Source organism: Magallana gigas, chromosome 8 (genome assembly GCF_963853765.1).
Source record: "Magallana gigas chromosome 8, xbMagGiga1.1, whole genome shotgun sequence".
In the NCBI taxonomy this organism is placed as follows: Eukaryota; Metazoa; Mollusca; class Bivalvia; order Ostreida; family Ostreidae; genus Magallana; species Magallana gigas.
Window position 1 is genome coordinate 7,072,151 of NC_088860.1, and position 24,677 is coordinate 7,096,827.

At 33.8% G+C, this 24,677-nt stretch overlaps 1 protein-coding gene and 1 long non-coding RNA gene across 15 annotated transcripts in view; both read left to right on the top strand.

Moving 5' to 3' along the window:
• The first annotated feature begins 294 nt into the window (after positions 1-294).
• On the top strand, positions 295-2,146 carry LOC105343251 (uncharacterized). The gene is made up of 2 exons (XR_902669.3): positions 295-591; positions 1,627-2,146. It is a non-coding gene; the product is annotated as an uncharacterized lncRNA (long non-coding RNA).
• A 4,440-nt stretch (positions 2,147-6,586) lies between these two features.
• The window catches only part of LOC105343249 (uncharacterized), a 54,111-nt gene continuing 36,020 nt past the window's right edge, over positions 6,587-24,677 (top strand). For 4 of the 14 annotated variants that reach the window (XM_034474159.2, XM_066069890.1, XM_034474158.2 and 1 more), the window contains exons 1-2: positions 6,587-6,929; positions 24,127-24,271. The gene's annotated coding sequence lies outside the window, so the exon portion shown is untranslated. Of the gene's footprint in view, positions 6,930-22,681; positions 22,734-22,779; positions 22,989-24,126; positions 24,272-24,677 lie in introns of those variants that run through there. The other 10 variants (XM_034474168.2, XM_011450542.4, XM_011450543.4 and 7 more) reach the window with 7 other exon arrangements.

Sequence of the window (24,677 nt, forward strand, 5' to 3'; positions counted from 1 at the left end):
CAAAAAAGTAGGGGTGGATGAGGGGTAGGGAGCCCAATGGTAATTCATTTTTTAATATGTAAATATAAAAAAATCATTGCTGCGAGAAAAAGTGGTGGGATGGGACGCCTGATGCTACGTGCCTGCTCCAACAATGTATTCAGATGGAAAACAATCATTTTCTTATTCCAGTGATAGTTCTAATGCATACATCGTTCTAGTTTTCAATTTTTATGTTTATTTTTTTTTTTAAATTGATGTGATAAAAGAAAACTCGTTTAAATCATAATTTGGGGGGGGGGGGGAAAGGTAGTATTAAGAAGACAGATTTGCTAGGTAAAAATATGTAGAACAAAAAAGACGATTTTCTTCAATCTGCAGTTAAATCACCAGTTTTGGGGTTTTTTCTTCGGAAAATGGTGTCTGGGAGCGGGTCATAAAGTTAGACAGGTGAAGCGGATGGGTGTAGGCCTGTGCTTACTGAACCATACAGATCCACGGTCCCTTGATATATTTTTAAAAGCTAGCAAGAGCAAAGAGCAAATTGACAAAATCGGTCAGCTGTAGAGTCGTTTGTCAACTCGCTGTAAAATGGCAGGCAAAAGCAAGCAGGTAATGGAATGTCTTCTGTTTTTTTCAGATTAAAGTTTTTTCTTGATATATTCAGCAGAATACATTTGCATGTTGTTTGTTAGTCTAAATGAAGGCTTTATGCTACATTTACGAAACGATTTGCCACTGTTGTCGTCTGTTCCGCTCCAACACTTTATTACTTGTGCAGTGTTTGTCATACGTCAGTGAACATATGATTTCTGCCGATTGATTTCTTGTCTAGTCTTTTTAATGTTGTGCATTGTTGAGAGATATAAGCCAATAGTTTACAACTACATGTAAGATCGAAAAAATATGACAGTAAACGTATCACCATCCGCCATTATCATTTCAGACTTTCCCTACTTTTATTATTTCATCATCTTTGCTTGCCAAGCATTTTCGGTCCTTTTCGCTCCCTATTAATGTTAATTTTTTTTTTTTTTTACAAAATCTAAATAAAACCAGCACATCTATATTCAGTATGAACATTCTTTTATAAACCGGTACATGTAAATTAGGCAGGTCTCCATGTAATACCATATATAACTACATAAGATACAGATATTCAACAGCAACGAGTAGGGATAGGGAAAAGGGGTCGTGAAAATACATACAAGTAGGACATGACATGTTAACTTTTATAGTTAAGGGTGGGGGTGTCACCCACTTTCCGATAGGTGCATCAATTGACGTAAATAAACACGACTATCTGATTTGTTTATACTATTTCCTGCCGAATCGGCATTATTTGATAACAGCCTTTTCTCCGAAGTGTGCATTTTGAGGATGCTCTGCATATTAAAAATTGGAGCACGTGTTAGTCTAAGCTTAAGGTTTTTAAGGAGGAGGAAGGGGGGGGGGGGTGATTAAAACCCCCCAAAATTGGAGTGACCATCTGTTAATAAAAAAAGGCTAAAACACAGCATAAGGATACATGTAGCTAAAGTTTCGAAAGAGATATCCCCTTGAAATAGGGTTTAATATAAATAGAAGTATGTGCCAAAGCATTCTCAGTTTTCAAACATTTTTCTAGAACTATTTTTTAATTTTCAGGAACCGGAAGTTGTGATAGAGGATGAATTTGAGAGCCCGGATAAACCTCTGTCGCCTTCGGAACGGGTTCTGTTCGGAAGTCTTGTGTTCTTTATGTACAGTGTGTTCATAGTCGCTGTGTGTCTAACTGCCAACTATAACTAGTGACCAGCCGGTCCACGGTTTCAACACTGACTGGTGTATCGACTACTCTTTTCAGACATATTGTTACATTCCAAATAGACCGTCACTGTAACCAGACGGGGAATTTCCATCGTGACGAATTATGCACGCCAACAGCTGTACATTGTTTGTCCTCTATAATCAAGCTGACTAACTACTTCCAAATTATCTCCGAACTATATCTGAAGCAGAAATTTCGATGGGTTACTGCTTGAGTATGAATGATCAGATAATGTCATTGAAAATTTTGATTGATATGTAAACTGAATATAAGGACAGTAAAGAAATAATCTGGGTCTCTGATCACTTCTCAACTTCAATATTAAGGTCGAAATAAATGTTCCTGTTGCAGCTTTTATTAAGATTGCGTTTTTGAATGCCAACTTCAGCCATGTGGTATTTTTCATACAAAGCAGCAAAGGCACGATGCAAATGGGTAAAAACAAAAGCTGTGGACTTATCCGTTATCATCCAAATATCCCCCTCTGGAAATCAAGATCGTTTTTCTCGCTAAACTGAAACTAGCAGCGACTAAGAGCAGCTACTTATTCCGTAAAAGTTAGCAGTTAATAAGGAAAATCACCAAAATACTGAGAGTACTTTTTGCTTTATCACTGGAATTACTTAAAATAATAATTATAAAATCAATGTAAAATTAAAACTGCATAATGATTGACTAAGTCAGAGGTAGTTACGCTTGCCTGGATAAGGAAATAGCAACCTTTAATAGAAAAAAAAATTGACAATAATTTTTGTATACAGGTCATAAATCATAAAGTTGATATCGTTAAAAACACCATATAAATCTTAAAATTAACCGTGAGAAAATATTGTTTATGAAATAAATACATAATACGCAATTAAAACTCGCCCGAACAAATATATGTACAATACAATTATAACTTACTCTAGAAATTTTGATGTCATTTATTATAAAGACATATTGTAGGCTCGAATAAAATGGGGTGCATAATTTATTTTACACCAATGATACTGATTTGAAAACATTGTCTAGGCAAGATAGCGTAGTCAAACTTCGTGTCGTCTTTACACCTATTGTGAGAAAGATATTCACATTCTTATTTTGAATCAACTGCATCAAACAAATAATTTTAGCAACTCATTATTAGGTAGAACGATGGTTCCATACGACGTTCATTTTTCGGCACTCAGCTCTGGGTTGTAGTGGTACATTAAGTTGGTGCTCTGGGGTGGAAACATATTACAAGATTTTTATATCTCTCCACAAATGTTGACCACCAAAACGTAGAAACACATGGAATATAAAGAAAACATTACGGCATTGAGTAGTATCTATTGTTAGTATTTGAAGGGGTCTATGGTTTTGTTAGAGACTAGATAGCTCACCTGGAATTTCTCTTTTTGTTTACATTCTATAAAGAATTAGAAGAATAAGGTCGGCTATTATTCTTCCCCTTTTACTTTTTCCGACTTCTGTTTTGGGCTTTAGAGTGGTCCGACAATACGATGACAGTGGTAGGAATTTTCAAGACTTCTTTCCTCCGTTATTTTGGAGTAAAACTTTGTGGAAATGGAGATGACATTCAGAATAACAAGAATATATTTATGTGGCACTAGTGAAGGCCAGCTGGTCTGAAATTTTTCATTTTTCACACTCTACAGAGAAATACGGGTTAAAGGTTAGCCATTTCTCCCTTATCATCGAAGTGTCATATCGCATGGCGGGAAATGGTTGCCCATTGATCACCTGAGTGTACTGTGTAACTATTCGATGCATAATACGATGATAAAGGGACCGATAGCCGACCTTAACTGCCTATCTCTAGGCAGAATGAGGGGGGGATTTGATAAACTTAAGATGACCTCTCTGGCCTTTAACAGAGCCAAAGACCCCTCCAAAAGCTGAGGATGTACTGAAGAGGTTCTCTCTCTATCACCACTTTCCATATGCTCTAGAGGTCGTTGTGGAGATATTAAATCTAGAAGTGAGCATGTTCACACTATTTGTCCTGGTGGTTTCACTTCAGTCCAAATTGGTTGGCTGAAAATTATGAATAAATTGGTCACCTGCCCTGCATTGATATTCGTTTCATACAGAGTTCGACGATAAGGAAGATAACACAATATATCTGTTAAACATTGACCTTATCTCTTTGTAAAATGACAAAGTTTGGGTAAGCTTATCGGTCCCATGCGTCTGGCAGACTCTTTTTGAGACAATTAGGCTGACAATAAATACTCCTGAAATCCATTATCTTCGTTTGTTCTGGTGTGGTCAGAATGGGGGGGGGGGGGGGGAGGGGGGTGATTAATACCTTCAAAAACAGATGCTAGTATTGCGCGTGTTACTCACAATGACCTGATGTGTTTTTCGTCTATACGGGCTTTACTAACGGACCATAGGTTATTCAATCTTGGGGGATCGGGTTCGGGTGAGCTAACTGGCTTCTTACAGTTTTACAAACTCCTACCAAAGCTTACAATTGATACTCCTGGAGATTCTAACCTTTGTCTTTGTTGCGATGGTCCAAATTTTCGGAGACCTAAAATGTTGAAATATGTTTCCATCAGTTGGTGGCACCACCACAGCACAGAGCGGGACATGATGCCCTTTGCACTGGGCCTGTTTATAAATTCATATTATGAATAATGCTCACGTTAATCAGTTAATGCATACTTTAAAATTCGAATATGTATCAATACCTTTTTCACTGTGCAATATAAAATTAAAACGAAATCTAAATGAGCTAAGTGACTTTGTCAAAGCTTTCAATCCTCAAAGCGAGAGATTATTTAAAAATGCACCTCTCTTGATTCAACAAATACAATATGTGTCTTTAAAAAATGACACTTTTTCAGCTATAACTGATGTTTGTTCCACAGTCCAGGTAAAATATTTACTCCTTCATACGTTTTAATTTTTGTCCAATACATTTTTTTTATATCAGTCTCCATGACAAAATTGATTTCATAATCTATTTTCAGAAGGTAAAGATCAATTTTCAGTTGATTTTCCATTGAATGTAAATATTTTTTTATCCAAGCAAATGTCACTGCCTCTGAGGAAGTCAATATGCATGAATTATGCATTAATTTATTCAAAACTTGCTGGTGATGAAGTATTAGAAATTTTTATAGAGAGTACTTTCAGTACTTTGATGAATTTTCCGATGGCCTTTTCTGCTGACAAAGTCTCCCTATGGACATTAATCCGTTTGTACATACTGAATCTCAAATTTACTGAATGTTTTAATCACACTGACTATACATGCTGGTACCAACGGTAACCTGAACTGTGTGCAATAGTAATTCGAACTTGATTATTTTTGGTTGATAAGCTTCTTGCATAGATGTTGTGCATGCATATTAATTTAAAATTACTAGGACTCCATTTCTCTTATGTTCCAATGAGGAAAAATGATCCAGGGTGTAAGCAATGCAGTGATGAGTTTCAATACGTAAACCAGAATAATTCAATAATTTCAATTTTTCACATGAAATTGACACGAGACAAGAATTATCAGTTTTGTTGGTATAATGGATAATTGGCTCATATTGATGTCGACGATAATTAGAAATTTCAGGCATTTGCTAGAATTTCGAATTCAATGATTTTTTTTTCATAACGTTCTGAGCCTGTCTCTAGAATCGTTTCGTTTAAGGATACTGAGTGACCCATGGAGTTTTACTAGTATATGACAACAACTGTTCATTTCTTTTTGTTTGTTATAAGTACATGTACTAGTCTCCTCATATGAACGAGGCTTACGTATAAACAGGGTTGACAGTAAGAACCCGTATCGTGCCGACATCAATCGAGATTGAGGACTTTGTTTACCTCGACAATGTAGAACGCTCTGTGTGCCTAGGCAGATTCGAACCCGCGTGAACACGACTCTTAGAGTACATGTATAAACCCCATTTCCTTAATTCCGTCGCCCACACCAACGAGCTACAAATCGACCGATGTGTTCCGAATGTCTTCAACAGTCACAACTTATAATTTGTTGCAACAATGTCTGATCAGACCTATAGATTTAATCACAGCAGACAATAAGATTAGAAGGATTGTCCGATTATTGGACAGAAGGAAATGGTGTTTGCGGCGTACGTCATTTGGTATTTATTATTTGGCCAATCTCATTTTAACAGCTATGAATTATTATTTAAGACCATCTACGACATATTAGTAAAAACAATCGGAAAAACGGAAATCTTAGAGTAACAAATGTTTGATATTGTTTTTGAACGACAGGAATTGCTGTAAAAAAAATCATACGTGCAAAATGTACAAAACAAATCGAAGAAAAGTTCAATTACCCGTATAATTATACATCCATGCATTTTTTAATGGAAGTGCATTTCTACATGTAGCTCTTTTTGTGAACCACTAAGCAAACAGTATCGTTCACTCCATTTTTTGACATTGTGTGTGTATGTGTATGAGGAGGGGGCTTGGCATTTCTCGATACCCCACCACCCACCCCCACCCAAAAAGGTGGAGGGTCCCAATCTTACTATAAAATCGATATTTTGGATCTGTATTGGATCTAAAAAATCAGTGTTCTGATTGTGTAGAGGCATACAAATTTTAATCAGTTATTGATTCTATCAAATCATAGAAAAAACAATGTCAAAATGTCAAAATGTCAAACAAATCATTATCTGCAATGATTTGTGATAGGTCTAGCAGATGATTTTATGAAATATTTAGATTTTCAATAAATATCCATTTAACAGGCTTTATATTACTCTTATTTATATCTATTAGTGTATGGATACCGATTACACAGAGAGAGAGAGAGAGAGAGAGAGAGAGAGAGAGAGAGAGAGAGAGAGAGAGAGAGAGCTCGGAGGAACACTTGAACTTTGTATCTTGCATCTAATTATTCTACATCGTTTTACTTTGTCACCGATTTTGAAGTATGCGAAACTATTTCCCGTTGCAGATTTTTTTTGCGCGTGCTCTTCATCTCGCTCACAGACACAAACAGTCCAGCACAGCCTTCTCCTGGGTTCCACAGATTCGAGTCGTGTTGAGGAATATTCTGTGTTTGACTTTTTAACGATTTTGCCGACTTCTCCTCAAGTCAGAATTTGCGGAGCCCCGAGCCTGTGTTATTGCAGTCCTATAGAGTCAATGTGCTACAAGATCATAAGTAAGTAGATATGCATGTATTTATGTGCATACGTAGTCGCGATGTGTATGTAACCTGCATGACAATCAATAATTTTTGAGTACGACTCAACGGTATTGTAAGAATCCCAAATATCTTGTCATAGTAAAATCGTGCATCTGTCACAGACTTCATTATAATTTGATAATTTAAAAGGCAGCATGATGGATAACATATGTTTCAACTTTGATAAGGTTTCACGATGGAGCACGTTCGTCCGTGACTGTGAAAAACAAAATGTATGTGTAGCTGCGTAACACTCCGTAACTGACAGGCTTCATACCGATAAAACGTAACACTGTGCACAACTGTTTTATCTCAAAGAGAGAGAGAGAGAGAGAGAGAGAGAGAGAGAGAGAGAGAGAGAGAGAGAGAGAGAGACAGAGAGACAGAGAGAGAGAGAGAGACAGAGAGAGAGAGAGACAGAGAGACAGAGAGAGACAGAGAGAGTTTCTTATTGTATTATTTTCTAGGTTTCATAATGATATAATGTAACATTTTGGACAAAAGTATGATTAATCATTGCCGTCAAAACATACCCAAACCTGATGATTCTTTCTGTGTGTGTGTGTGTGTGTGTGTGTGTGTGTGTGTGTGTGTGTGTGTGAGAGAGAGAGAGAGAGAGAGAGAGAGAGAGAGAGAGAGAGAGAGAGAGAGAGAGAGAGAGAGAGAGAGAGAGAGCTTGTATTTGAAAACTGAATGCCTATGACATGGTACCCACGGCTGAATCTGCTGATACAATGCTGATTTTGATAGACACTAACTTTAATAAGATCAAGGTTATAAAAACTTAACACTGAATAAAACCAACAAATAATTATGTTCATAAATTGTAGAAATGAACAAGCATCTGAAAAAAATGTTATATGATATTAATGAAGTAGGAATTGTTGATATTTCAATTCAATTCAATGGTTTATTGACATCACCACGTTGGCATACAGTCAAAATGAAATCAAACGACAGACAAAAAGAAAATTCTAACATAAAGGGTACAGCATGCAAGACAGTTTTATACAATACTTTATTGTCCCTGGAACTGTTTTTTAATATATATAAAATGCATATTTAATGTATATGTTCAATATAAATGGAAAATGATATCGCTCTAAATATAAATGCAAGTCTACAATGATTATCTTCCCTTCACTTTGTACAGGTACAATGTTATCTGATGTGAAAGGCTACAAGGAAATAAAGAAAAGATGATACTGAATACATAAGTGTGTTCTCTCGTTTTCAGAAAACTTTGCATGCATGGTACAAGTTTTTCATACAAATATATTTTTAAAATTAATTTTTTAGCAGTAAAAAAAAATCTCTTCGATTTTTTTTTGTTTACCATATTTGAAATTAAAACATTTTTCTACTGTTCATGTACCAAATGATCATTGTTTTTAAATCATATAAAAGCAAGTTAATCATATAAATGTTTGTTTTTCATATTCATGCCATCCTTGTGTGGAGATTACATCACGTCTCTGTATTGTAACAATGCATGTTAAATATTCTATTGGATGTTAATCAAATCATTGCACTTGATCTGTTTTAATAATAACATAATAATGTTGTAATATTATATAAATTGTGCCTGTTTAAAGGATAACAGTTGAAATTGACACCCCGAGGAAACCATTGTCAATCGATATTTATATTTATATTGGTTTTATTCAGTGTTACCCTCCGAAACAGGCACTATTAATTCTATTATAATGAATGTCTTAATTTTAGAGAATTGTTTTACCGCTTTTATATAGGTATCACGTGAATTATACGGCGAACCGTACGCGCATAATTTACGCGCAGGTAACAATTCGTTGTTTTAACCGTTGCTTAGTGTTTTGCTAACGCTGAGGGTAATAGTATACAATTATTTAATGCTTTAGCAGTCAATAGACCAGAATATTTTTCCCGAGGTGCAGGGAACAGTTCAGTATGATCTATTGCCCGAGGCCAACGGCCGAGGGCAATAGATCATACTGAGCTGTTCCCTGCACCAAGGGAAAAAATTCTGGTCTATTGACTGTTCAAGCGTTAAATAATTGTTTTATTACCTAATTCCTTTTTTAGTTTTCGGGGTTTACAATTTGCATATTGCAATGATTTTCGTGCCATTATGCAATATACTAAGATTTTTTTTTCATCTTTTACATGCACAAAACCCGTTGCATGCATTACAACATCTCAATTTAATAGTTTACACAAAGAAGGGGGAATCTTCAACCTATTAGATTTTAAATACATGTAGTCTTTTACCTTATATCAGGCTTTAAAACTATTGATTATTTGATACTCCATTTTGATAACATTGAATTTGGTTTCACCAAGTACTAAAAACAGCGTCTATGTAAAGGAATATACATTCCATGAGAACTATCGAAAGGATGTAACATTAACATACCAGCGTTCTGAAATACGTTGCCGGTCCAATAGATCGCAGTCTATTGATCGTCGGTCCAATAGATCGAAGACTATTGACCGGCGGTCTAATAGATCGCAGTCTATTGACCGGCAGTTCAAAATAGACGCAAATATTTAATATGTAATAAAACAACAAAATCCCTTTGATTAGGTAATAAAACGGATTATCAACTGCGTCTAAGCCAATCAGATTTAAGTATTTAATATGAAAGTATAATTATAATAAAAGTTAAAGCATTTGTCTTTGTATGATAATCATATTATTACAAATCAATCCAGTTTACATTATGAAATCATTGTCTGTTTGTCATACAGACCTAAAACGTGCTACTACAACAGTTGCACTGTTTGGTTCGGTCCGCTTTTGTGAACGGTACGGTTCGCTTTTTGAACGGTACGGTTCGCTTTGTGAACGGTACGGTTCGCTTTGTGAACAGTACGCTTCGCTTTGTGAACGGTACAGTTCGCTTTGTGAACAGTACGCTTCGCTTTGTGAACGGTACGGTTTGTTTCTTGCACGGAATGATACGGTTTGTTTTAGGGGTGAAGTAGCACGTTTAAGGGTCTGTACAATTGCCTGTTTGCCATGTGATTGCTTGTTTAATAATTGCCGGTTTGCCATGTGATTGTGTTAAACAATAAAATGTTTTCTTTGATGATTCATTCGGGATATGAAGGTAGCGACATTGCAGAAAAAAACCATAACCCGCGTTAGCGGGTTAAGTAATTAAGCGTTAACTAAAAGAAACAGCCAAATCGTCTCCTGTGAGACTTTGAGTCTGACGTCGTCATGATTATTTTGTGCAGTCCGTGATTTTTCGTAGGTAGTTGTAGGTCTCGACCAATCGATAAACTGGGCGTGTCAAGTTTGGTCCTGTCACTTTCTTGTCAGTTTCAGCCGCTGTAGATTTCGACCAATCAATAAACGGGGCGTGTAGATTTCAATCTGTCTGTTTCTATTGAGCTATAAATTAACTATAAGTTTCCGTAAGAAATAGAGGGAATAATATACTTGGTAGACGTAAATATTATAGAATGATTGCCTGTTTAATGTTTGTAATACATTTGCTTCTGATTATCACATGATTGCATGTTTGTCATACATTTATCTGTTTAACGATTGCATGTTTTATGATTATAATACATTTGCTTCTGATTATCACATGATAACATATTTGTCATATATTTGCCTGTTTGCCATATATGTAATAACCTCTTTGTCCCCATTTGCCCCTGTAAACCTGCATTCATTTTTAACGATGACATTTGTATTCCTATTGTTGTTTTGCACAAAAATTACATTTACTCGATTTCTTTTGAATCTAATTGCATCTAGTGACACCAATATATGTATATTTTGATGTCAAATGCTCGAATGTTACAAATGGAAGCCATGCACAAGTCATACGATGTTAGACACTTTTATGCACGGTTGCAGGAACATTAGAACAGGTCAATTTTTCTATAAAAGTTTATTTTTTTAGTCATTGGATTAAAAATAGGATCAAATGTATTAATACCAAAATTTTCGTTAATTATACATTAAACAGTTTGTTGTAGTCTTTCCGTGACCCCAGCCCGCCAGCCTTGATAAGGCGAAAGTCAAAGACCAATCCATTAAAAAGTTCTAAGCAAAAAATACAATTTATATTACATATACTTATAATAAAAAAATGTGAATAGTTTGTACATCGCTTAATCGATGGTTAATAGGTTTGTTTGATCTTTATTGAAAAGGGAACTTAAATTGCACGTACTTTTACTACAGCCGTGGGTGTATTCGTCCATACTATTCACCATAAGCATGCAGCATTAATATTATTATATTTCGTCCAAATAGACATCAGGATATTATAACTATAAGCATTTAATGGGGTTTTTTTTTATATCGTCGGTCCTGTTACACACCAAGAGGTGCAGATTAATTGAATACCGCACTAACGCGCGGTATATTAATTTGTCTGCACCGCTTAGTGTGTTACAGAACCGACGAAATCCAAAAATAAGCATTCAATGCTTAAAGGGGCATGGTCACAATTTTGGTAAAAATTTTGTTGTCCAATTTTAATGTTTACAATGCTTTAGTAATGCATTTTTAATTGGCAATTAAAATCCGTCGAGTTATAAGCGAGTTACAGAGCTTACAATTCTTTGCTATGTAAACAAAGCTTTGTAAACATTTTGAATGTTGAAGTGAAAATTCTAGTTCTAAACCTAAAATGAATGTGTTAAACGTTAGGAACTCTTTATTTATGCTTAAAATAAATAAGACGATAGACAAATCAGCTTGGAAAAGATTTTTTACTGGTATATTGAACCTATATAAACAAAAACGGGGCACGAGCCTTGTTTACATGACGTAGAATTGTGAGCCTTGTATCTTACTTATAACTCTACGACTGACTCTCAAATTTCACTTGATCGTTGGAAATGCATTCCTAAAGCATTGTAAATAATAAAAACAGTAAAATTGAATTTGACCAAAATCGTGACCATGCCCCTTTAAACAAACAAAATAACTGACTTATTTTCAAATTATTGGCAGAGGATTCTTATAAATGACTATGAGTAAGGTAAATACATCTCGTTAGGATCAAGCAATTCGACGACAGCTTCTGAACAAAAGATGAAAAACTATTCATAGAAATTAACGGATTAGTCGAATATGGTGCTCCGGCTGTAACAGGTTTTGTCGCTTTACTATAAAGATATGCAATGTACTGTAGAAACACTTAGACATCTGTAGACCAGCGTAAACGTGACGTTAGAATACCTTGCCACCCCCATAATTTGTTCTTGATGCCTTGGTGGTGACGTTTACTCGTCACAGAAGAATAATGGATTACCTTATAAGACTTCGGAGATCCTAAAGAGGTTTATACACAATTAATGGGTGGTAACCCGACGCTGGACGTCACGTCGAAACCGATCGCACGCTTTGACTCTAAAGTCTTACAAAGCAGATTATGACGTTTGAACGAGACAATGCCAAGTATAAAATTGCTCAGTGAAGCGTATCTTCATCAGCAGTGCATTCCATTCATGTAGTTTTAGAAGTCTGTCCGTTTGTCGCAGAATCATGAAAATTGACAGATACCTATCACCAACAAAGATGTCCTCAAGACCAAATGTCTCTAGAAAATATAACAGCAAGAAAGAATGGCCAGGCTGAAGCTAGCAGCCACGAACAACAGTAACTAAACCCGTAGAAGCTAGCAGCCAATGAGGAAATTCACCAAAGTACTGAGAGTACTCGAACAGGAAATTATACATTACTTTATTATCGGCATATTTTAATAATTATCAATAACATTTATGCCTGAATAATATATCTGAGCATTGACAACTTCGGAGGCAGTAAAGCTCGCCTGGATAAAATTATAAATGTGTTTGTGTCCACTGAATTCAATTGAATATCGGTATTTGTATAAACATATGCCTAAAAATTGATCTCCAAGACAGTTTACTCTTCTCCGAAAATAACATGCATCATAAATCATAAAAATCGTCCTATTAATACTAAAGTGGGACGATCAGACAATTTACATTGTGATTTTATTCTCATTAAAAAAAACTAGCCTCAATCGAAAACCAAAACGAAAGAATTTACACATGAATTTGGGATTATTTTGTGTCAGCCATGTTTTGCACATGAATTTGGAATTATTTTGTGTCAGCCATGTTTTGACGTGAACCTTTGAAATATATACAAGAGACTATTTAGCTCACCCGAACTTTGTTATGTTTTAGCATTTCACAATGATACAGGGGTTAAAGGTGGTCCATTAAGTTCCTTATCTTTGAAATGTGCATTGAACGAATAACAGGGCAGTGTAGGGGGCATATGGGGCTAATATTTCCCGGTCTCAAATTTGGGCTGTAGGGGTACCACCAAGTGGCTCCCAGGGGTTTGGGCTCATTTTAGGGGTTTTATATTTCACTTTAGTTTGATCTCAAGAACTTGAAAACACTAGGATTAGGTAGAAGACCTCAAGAGGTATTCATAATAAGCGTTAAAGGGTACCTATGACCCCTACTAGGGTCCAGTAAACTCATCCGAACTTTGTTTTATTTAATGCACACTTCAAAGATAAAAGAGATAATGGCCTGCCTTTCGTCCCTATGTCATTATGAAATGCTAAAATATGACAAAGTTCGGGCGAGCTTTTCATTGTCCTTGTTCACACCTCACACCCTTATTAGCATAATCGGAGTCTTTCTGATTTTTATATCAACAAAAAGCTATAAAAAACCAAGAACGCCAAAATACGTCTTTCACGGGATTTTAACGAGACCAGTTTGAGACTCTTGCAAATCGAGAGAGGAGTTTAGATCGAAAAAGTAAGTAAAAGTTTATGTTTATTCTATCAGCAAGCTTTTTAAATTATTTAAAGTTGCAGAACAATTGTTTATTAATGTGAATTCGAAGTTTGGAGTTATTGGCCTTATCTCGTTAAATATTTTTCAGCATGAAACCGTCTGAACAGGAGTTTTCGATTTTGTCAACAATCTCTTCTTCTTCTTCCCGTATAGTTCAGACCACCATCTGGTGTAATTTCGAACTGTTGCGCTAATGCAACGTGCTAGGGGGCAGCCATGTATCGGTAAGAACATACTCACTTACAATGTTAAACTAGATAAATACCTTTTTAAAAACCTGCAATGCAATAATTCCACTGCATGTGTTACCAAAATGTTAATAAATAATGGTCGTTGTGAAATGTGACTTGAAAGACATGTTTTAGTATGAAATGTGTATGCAGGTGTATTATAGTAAGTTTCTACACATATTGTTACCTAGCATACTGTACGATAAAAAATATTGTATGTTTTTCCTAGAATATTGAGTTTGTGTCAATCATGCTTTCAGTTATTTCCATACATAATTTCCTTGACACGTACAATGTACACTGTACATGTGGTTTTGATACCTGTATCTCATCCAGACTGTTAACTTTAGTTCTTATTTATCTATTAACGATGAGAGTGTTTATGAATCAAGGGTCTGCATTTGTTATGTAAATATAACATTATACGATTGAAAGTATGAGAGAGAGAGAGAGAGAGAGAGAGAGAGAGAGAGAGAGAGAGAGAGAGAGAGAGAGAGAGAAAGAGAGAGAGAGAGAGAGAGAGAGAGAGAGAGAGAGAGAGAGAGTGTGTGTGTAATTACAGTGTACATGTAATTGTTATTGATTGCCTTGCTTCCATGAACCATATATATATTTCAATAATGCCACATTGCACTAGAAATATTGCTGACAAAGATGTTGAGAGAGATCATGGAGAGAGAGAGAGAGAGAGAGAGAGAGAGAGAGAGAGAGAGAGAGAGAGAGAGAGAGAGAGTGAGTATGAAAAGCCATAACAAATTTTATAGTTATATGTCATTTCCCACTAAATGAGTTGTTATAGTTGTTATCATGGTAATGTTTTGACCATGTCTCAGATACTGCATGTGCCCATAAAAAAGTGTAATCTAGGATACACGCTTTTCTTTTGATAATGACAGCATTTAGATTTGTAATGATAGCTAGTGTATCTCTTTTCTTCTAATCTACAGGTTTACCTGTGGCCTCCAGATAATCTGAAGATCAGGAATATAGAAAATATTGTCAATTTGATATTGCTAATGACTCAGTCAAGTCTGCTGAAGCCCAGAAGGTACTTCTTTGTCATGTAATAAACTTACAACTTGTCCTCCCTATTTATACATATTTGGTTTAAGCTGACTGAAAGCCAAGCAAGGTCATCTAAAAAGCTACAATGTCTTGTACGTGTAAAAGGGAAAGGTTTGTATGGGCATCTTGTTGCAAATGTGCATGAGTATCTGTATTTTAAGTGGTGGGAACCTCTGAAAGGAATACCAGGAGTTTGAAAATATTATAAACTTAACGAGACGTGTTTTATACTCTCTGAGTAAATGGGATTTGCAGAAATCCCATGAATTTCTTATGCTGGAAATATGTTTTTCAGATTAGTTTTTGTTATTGACGCAATCTTATTTTGGTGTACATAGAATGTTGATAGTTAAAACTCATGCAGACATTCGTATGTTACATAAGTGTTTATGACTTTGATCTTTGTTCAATATATTTAATATCTTTCTGTTTACTGGAAATCTAAATATCTTTGAAGTTACACCATTGAAGTTATACACATTCATTACATTTATCATGTGTGTGCAGAATTGATTGAGCCAGGTTTCCTGATTTTGTCATATAAGTGATACATTGTACTGCTTTAAAAAGTATATATCACTTGTGACTTACTGGTATATTAGTACATATTACATCATTTGTAAAATCATTTGACAAATTTAAAGTGTTTTATAGGACTGAAATGTTTTTTATGGCTTTTTAAATTACTGAAAGTACATGCACATGATGCAACTATCTTTTGACACTGTATATATAGCAAAAAGAAACTGTCAGATGGGTTTTAAATTAGTGGCATTTATGGAGCCAACCACAGAAGAATTTGTTCTATACACATCATTCATAACATTCTTATTTATGTTTCATAACTTTAAATGTTACTGGATGAATTGTTTCAGCAATAAGTGTTCACATAATGCATACCAGCAAATTTTTTTATCGAGTGCACTTATTTTGTATTTTTCCTACCTATACATCTAACATATGTTTTTATATAACATATTAATATACATGTAACATTTTTGAAAAGAGCTATTTTTTAAATTGAAATTTAGCCTTACTATTTTATACAAGTTTTTTTAATATACTCTCTTGTATACAAACAGAACAAAAATACTTAGTTACAATGGGAAATGGACATAATACATGTGTATATATAAAAGTGTTTGATAATTGTATAGGTCTTGTTCATGAACAGAAGAAATTGACAGAAAAATATTCAGTTTTAGCCATCAAATACAAATATTAATATTTTTTTTTAGAATATTATTTATTCTAAATATGATATAAAAGTTGTTCCCCTTTATTCCAATGTTTGGAAACAAATCCAATATTTGATTAAAATTGCTGTACAGTTTATCCTATTGATTCCTGTAATATATCACTTAAGTTTCTTGAACAGCATGTTTATTCCTTTTTTTTCTTCTTAAAATGATGTGTACAGTGTCATTAATTTATTTTCATTATATTCAAGTAGATACAAAAAGGCCTTTTGCCACCTTTTCATTGTTTAAATGGTATGGAGTTTTAATTACCTTTCATATGAAAAATGACATCTAAATCTTAAAATGCTGTACATTATATTCTATCCATGTAATGTATCACTTTATTTATGTTGAACTTCGTGTCTATTGGTATTATGATTTTTTTTTACAATGATATATGCAATTTTATTAATCTATTTTTCATTTTAAGAAAATTCATTTTAAAAAAGATCTCTTACAACCTGTGTGGTTTTTTTTTCAATTTACATAATACAGTGTATTAATTGAATGCAGTTGTGTAGATTTATACATGTACCTACAAGCAATATGCATTTAATATTAACCAGTAACATGTACCAGCCTGGTACTATATTTGATAAATAAATGTACTTCTTTCATGCATTTTTTATGCCTTTTACTCATTGTTATATGTATTATTTATTATTAAAATACTTTGAAAACTTTTCTCAATTTATTTATTTTAATAAGATTAAGAAACGGACTATAGTCAATAATGAATGCTCCCCAGGGTTCATGACCCTGAATATTGAGTAGGCTGTTATTTGTCGAAGGTTCACGTCAAAACATTACAATTTTACGAGAGTAAAATTACAATGCTAGGTGTTTTATTGTCTCATATTCGTAATAATACGGTGCATTTTTGATTTGTCGACTGATGTTGTTTCCGGGGGAGTGAAAAGGCCCGAGGATAAATTTCGGTTTAAACAAATAATCTTACCACACTGATTTGGTTTAGGGTTTTTATTGTTTGTGTATTGTGTTTGTTAGATGGTTTGTTTGTTTGGGCTTTATGGGGGTGGGGGCTAATTAAATGTAGAGTGAGTATTGTTTGTTACATCAAAAGTTTTTTTCCAAACGTTCGCTTTCAATTGACAACGTTTATATGTGTCTTGGTTAGAATATTCAGCGAATATCGTTGTATGCCGTTTAATTTACTTTAATTTATCATGTCTTATATAACATATAACGTTTGCATATCACTTTATTCGGTGCATATAGTTTTTTTCTATATGTATCAATAAGACTACACTTAGGATAACATTATTTTCATAACTTATGACCCATATAGACGTATTTCATTTCTGTTCAACAAAGACGAATTTATAACTCTTATCCAGGGGAGCTTTACTGCTTCGGAAGTCGTCAATGCTGGTACAAACTATTGACCATTATTCATTTTGATATTAATTAAAATATGTTGATAATTAACTAAAATATGATTTTCTGTTCTAGTACTCTCTGTACTTTGATGAATTTCATTATTGGCTGATAGCATCTACGGGCTTATGGCTGCTGTTAGTGGCTGCTAGCTTCAGCCTGGTGAAAGAATGCTATAAGATATCATCCACACAGTCAATCTCCATAGGGACCAAGTAAAGGCAATGTAGGTAAATAAACAAAGTCTTCTAAAAGCCTCAGACTCCAAGGAAGTTGTTCTGGGCAGCGTGGAAATGAAGATTAATAATGAAGAGGAAGAAAGGAAAGGTAAAAGAAACAGGGAAAATGTCCTCCGAAATAATAAAAAAAAGAAGAAATACATGTAAAGAGAAATGACACTAGTACTAGACATAGGGTCCCATCTTATGTTGCCCTCAGCTAAGGCATCAGTGAAGTATAATGGCTTTATGTTCCAAACCAGCACTTTTCCAAAGGAACAGATTCGGACTAATATGCCAGGATTGATATAGTATGCTTTGTTTAAATGATGGATTTTAAGAATTGTGGCAGAACACCCCTGTCCACTGATAAACTCGAACCAGCTATTTTTAAATGGTAGAAATACCAGGCTTTTTGTAAAAAAAAAAAAGACAAACACAAAAACCCCTCTATTGGTTTTACCTGAAGAATTTACGAAATAGTGGTAGTATCCGACACAATATTTTTTTTACAACAACATAGGCAAAGTTTTTTAGACATATTTTTTTAACTTCATTTGTTGCACAACTTTAATAAAATTAAATCCCTTCCCACCAATCCAAAGGTTGTAAGAAGCTATTAACTCAGGTCCAAACTAGACTCAGAGGCTTGTCTTACAATATTGTGGTTGCATGCCTTAGTGGTTGCATGCATAGACGTTTTCTCAACACAATTATCGTCTTTTGGCTTCGTAAATGTTCCTATTTCTGTAATGTTATCAGATAGCGGATTTTCACTGTCTCGAGTTGATGATTTAAAATTTATTTCCCATAAATTGATCTTAATGCAAAGTCCTTTGACATTTTTATTCTGTAAGAGGAATCCCCGCTTTATGCTGACTTCTAAATAATCATCAATGCGCAGGGATTTAAAATTGGCATCGAGGCTAACTACCTTCATATGGTATTAAGCCATCTTGTACATAAAAAAATAAATTAAGATTAAAAAAAGCATTCAAGTTGATGTTAAAAAAGAAATATAATCCCGTGTAAGATTGGAATTCCCGGTGACGTGTTCCAAAGCACTGGATCACTGACTTGTTCATCGAGGACTATTGACAAAAATTATCAACAAATTGCGTTGTTTTAGTTCATTAGAACAGAAGGTTCAAGTAAACCTTAATCAAGTTTGCCTGTCTGTCCGACCGTTTCTATATTCTATTTTAAAATGTCTATTTTGGTGAAGGGGAGTTTACATTGTTGAGATAAAGAAAGATAAAGTGTAATGCAAAACAAACTAATCAGTACAACTGTATGTAACATACAAACTAATCAGTACAACTGTATGTAACAAAACAAACTAATCAGTACAACTGTATGTAACATACAAGCAATTTATTATTTTTTACCGATCTATCAAAATTATAATAAGGATTTATTATAATGAGCAATGTATTACGTTATAAGCAAGATACAGCGCTCACAATTTTTGGTTATATTAACAAGGCTCGTATTATTTTTTTGTTATGTTCATTATAGTAATATAAGCTCTTTTCAAGCTGATATTTCTCTCTGCTAATTCGTTATGAACATAAATAAACTGTTTTCAGCTTTTGTCACATTCATTTTAGGTCTAAACCTGGAATTTCCCTTTCAACATTCAAACTGAAAACAAAATCATGACCTGAGCTAACAATGAATTGTAAGCTCTGTGTCTCGCTTATATATATATATATATATATATATATATATATATATATGACTGTCACTTAAATCTTGGCTGAATATTAGAAATGCCTCACTAAAGCATTGTAAACATTAAAAACAGAAAAATGAATAATTACCAAAATAGTGACCATGCTCAATTAATACAGTATATCAAAGTCTGGTTTCTCCCGTGAGAAAAACTCTTAATTGGTTATTAAAATATCTTACTTAATTACTTTATTTCTTCTTTTGCGCATGGCATGAGAGAAAATCATTTTGTTTACATTACCAGTCTTTTCCATATTTGTATCAAAATTTATTCTGTATTCGTATATATAATGAACATGATTAGAGCGATATTCATTTTTTTTCTTATGCTCTTACATAGATTCCTCTGTATACAGACTAGCCAAGAGTCAACGACAGGTAAATGGAGCCTCCAGTGGGCATGTTCACGAAAGTATCTTAAGATTCGTCTTAAGACATGTTCTGAGACATATCTTAAGACGAATCTTATGACCAATCTGAGACATATCTTAGGATGTTTCTCGAAGCTATCACAGATGTGTCCTAATCTAAGACATCTTAATTTCAGTTTGTATGTATCCTTACAAGAAAAACAGTTAAAAACGATGATACAAAATACTGTTCTATTCTTTGGAATGTATATTTTTCAATCAGAAAACATAATTTGGGTAAATATATCATAAATAAAGTAAATGAAGATTTTATTTTATCACATAAGTATTATATAAACTGTGCAGTGTGTTGAGCATTTGGTCGTTATTGATATATATATATATATATATATATATATATATATATATATATATATATATATATATATATATATATATATATATATATGATTCCTGTGTGTCTATTTCAACTTTACGAAAACTCCCGAACTTCATATTCTTCCTCATCCCTTTCCCACTCGATCTTGTGAGAGAGAGAGAGAGAGAGAGAGAGAGAGAGAGAGAGAGAGAGAGAGAGATTTCTTGTGAAACATTCACTACATTGTTGTTCTTTTGGATTTTTTATCTGCCTTTAATCCAATAAATGTAAGTGATTGTCTTCAATAGTATGGAATTTTAACATGTAAATAAATACTTTTAGGAAAAGCTAATGTATGTAAATGAATGGTTCACACAGCAGTCAACATACACTTGTAAAAGCACGTGTATCTTGTTCATGATTTTATATGATCAGCCAATGATATTGGTAATTGGTTTTAATTCGCGCCAGTCTTAAAGGAAGTGAACATGAAAAAAATAATTGTTGCTTAATAAATTTTAAAAGCCTTTTGAAACTTAAAAATGAGGTCTGTTACCTTTTTGTTTATTTCTATCAAGAGATTTTATCAATTTAACACTCTCAGTGAAAGGTTTATGGAGGTAATCCATTATTCCCCAGCATGCATTTGTTCTCTGACGTAGATAAGCCACATTGCTGCTGGTGACTGGGTCAATGTTGGAACTAGGCCAGTGTTTATGTACAGAGAGAAGAAAAAATATGCCTTGATGTGAAGAAAAATTTTGTGTATTGTCATAAGAAGAAAAGGATTTAGTACATTATTATAAATGAACCTCAGATAACTATTTATGATTTGTACAAACATGAATATAGATAAACTAATTTGTGAAATATAAGACCATCACATTCCAGATGTTTGTACGGAGATGCATGTGGCAGTCAGTGTTTACAAAAATAAAATGCTGTTTTTATATTTCAATTCAAATTAATATAAAATTGTGATTCCATTTTCTTTGTGGGGTTTCCTACCGTTACTTTTTATTTAATGCCCTGGAAATTTTTCTGATTTGTTTTTTTTTTATACCTAAGATCTTGATGACATGTACGCCGGTTTTGTTTATGCTGTCAGAAGAATAGCAGAACTAAGACACTTTTTAAAAGTCAGGATGCTGTGCATGCACCTTGTGTGCTCATTTATCTAGCACACATAATCCTCAAACTCATAAACAAGAAATTCCCGAGTGCAAGAAAAAATAGGTCACGATAACACTGATCCACGGACATTCCATTCTAGTTACATGTCACATTAACTGCTGGTGAGAATGCATCATTCTGAGATCCAAAATCTTCCTCCATAAACACTGTTTAAAATGACAACTCTTTACATAATCCTTTCAAGTTTCCATTCACAATTTGATGATGGCATTTTATCTCTGGTACTAAACGTGTGTAAAAATGCAATGTGTCTCACTGACGGCAGCATCAGTGCTGCCCTCTCTTAGATGCTTAGAGATAACCCAGCAGGGAGGTAATGATTTTAACAATATGGCAGCGCTCATGGATTGCAAGAATTAGTTATTCTAAGTGGTATATCTTTTTACTGAGGAAAGCTCTGTCTAAACGGTTTTCAGATATCATTATACACATCAAACAGACAAATTTTAGCCCTTGATAATTTTTTCATGTTCTTAAATTATACGTGCGTCCAGTTCTGTCCAGTGCCTATTCATTACATTATACATGTTAAGCGAGTGAACCATAGCCATGTCATCAAGAAAAAGAAATCCTAACTTTTCTGAGGCTGAAATTCAAATCATTCTCAAAGAAGTGGAGAAATGGAAATGAGTCTTGTTTTCGAAACTTTCGAGGGTAACGACAAACAACACAAAAAAGCGTGTATGGGAGGCAATTTGCCATTTTTACTAGTTAAGACACCTGTTAGGATGTCTTAAAGTTAAGATATGTTTTAAGACATGTCCTAAAATAGGACTGCTTCAAGAAATTGAATTAGGACTAAGACGTGTCCTAAGTGATGTCTGAGACATATCTTAGTCTTAAGATTCGTGAACATGCCCACAGGCTTCTACCTGAACTTATTACAAGTAGATTTAAAACAAGATTTCGGCAGTAGTGTTCTACACAGCTTGCCTATTTTTTTCCTTCTGTTACATTTACGATAGCCCATCGCTTTTTTTTTTATTATGATGAAGATCAGTTACAATTCTATAACCTTGAGGGAAGGTGTACTACTGAGGTAGAATACAGAACAACTACAAGGACAAGATATAAAAATAAGAGATTATCTACGGTACTTACCTTTAATCTCTTATATATGTTAGACTACATGTACATGTGAAGAGTATAAAATTGTGACAGAAGTCTGATCAAGTGGTAAGTATTGTTGCTAGTATATATTGATTATTTTTTAAACGAGAAAGGGATTCAGATAAAGAGAGAAGTGACAATTTTTCTGTCGATAATTGTTCGAATTTATTCAGACTGGTTATATAACGTTTGTTTAAAAAATTTTGATCAATAAATTTGTCAAGTTAACGAACTATATTAATTTTTGCTATTCTTTGAGGGGGTTTCCCTACGCCGTTTAAAGAACCGCGCATGAATACTGGATATTTCAGCATAATAAAGGTCGGATTAATTTTTTAAATTATCATAAAAAATTACATTGCTTGATATTCAGATAACAATAATCTGTAAACTTTATATGTAAATTTTAATTGTCTATTCATCTCTAAGAATCATACTTTAATTGTGATAATTGTTAACTCAAGAGTAAATTGATTACTTTGGTTTGATATGAGTGAAAATTACTGAAATTAACCTATCTGCATGCGACATCGTTTTACTATATTCATTATTTCTATTTTCCTTTAACTGTTCTACAGAAAAAGATAATTGATGAATGTGTAAATGTGTACAATAAATGTTCAAATTTCATATCATAATGTATAAATGTTTTAGATTAAGATTTAGATTATTAATAGAGCTGTAGCTTGTGTACTTTTTCGTAATATTAAGTTTTGATAGATTGTTTTATTTAAAAAAAAATATTGAAATTGAAACGTGTATATTTTCTATTCAGAGAGATATGAATATCTGTAATATTCTCCAGTGATTATATAGTACAGCTGGTTCTTGTTACATTTTACATTTATAATATATTGTTATATACACATATGTGAATATCACTCGAGCAGAAAACCATGTACACTAAGTGGAACATTGTCCTAGGGTTACTTGATGTATAATACTTTGTATATTACAAAATAACACCAGGCTCACCAGAGCCAGAAAAAGCAAAGTAAGGCGTAATGATAACACACACCAATAACACTATTGAAAGTGTCAGAAAATCAATGATAAAAGGCTAAATTTAACATACTATCAACTAAATTTTCCTTCCGGTAAGGAACTTGTGTCAAATTTAATTGAAAGAGGACCTAAATATACAGCATGCCTGAATTTATATTTGGCATGTCAAAAAAGCAAACAGCTTGTATATCTCCAATGCGCAATGCTCGATCACTGATATAATTTATAACAAGCTTCGTTGCATAAAATGAAAACTAGATATTGACGAAAGAGATATATACTATCCAATTAACTGTGTACAGTATTGCTGTATAATACAACTCTTAAAAACACATATCATATAGCTTAGAACAACCAGACAGTATTCATTATTGTGTGCTTGCCTTAAGCTTTGAAAAACAATAAGAAAATATTTAAAGAAAATTTTTTACCTCAGATTTTGTTTTTATTTTAGAAAAAGATATTTAAACTCCACGAATGCAGAACGCAGGGCACCTGAGGCTTCTATGTGTGTTGTGACAGGGTGCATGTCAGTTCTCACTTCCAACTCTGTGATTCAGCGATGATCTTCTGACCCTCCTTGTTCACTGTGACGAAAGGTAAGTCTTCAATGATGTGGCTTTTTCAGGAATATATCAGATGTGTACGTTACCCTGTTTCGTGATCAAAAATCAGTCTGTGGTCTTTGAATTTAGTCGTAACGTGCATTAATTTCACGTGCATATTAAAGTATACATGAACTTCGTTTGGCTATCCCCCCCCCCCCCAAAAAAAAATATGACGTCAAATGCACATGATATGTATTTCATTTAACGGGATGCTGTCTTAGAAATATCTATGTAAAACTAACGTGAGTGCATTTATTATATCATATTATTAATATTATGGTGCGGTTCATATGAAGCACTTTTGGCGGTATATTATTCCACCTTCAAATGTGTGAATAGCCAACTGATCATGGTAAACGCTAACAGGCAAATTTGTTTCGTTAAATAAATTAATTCT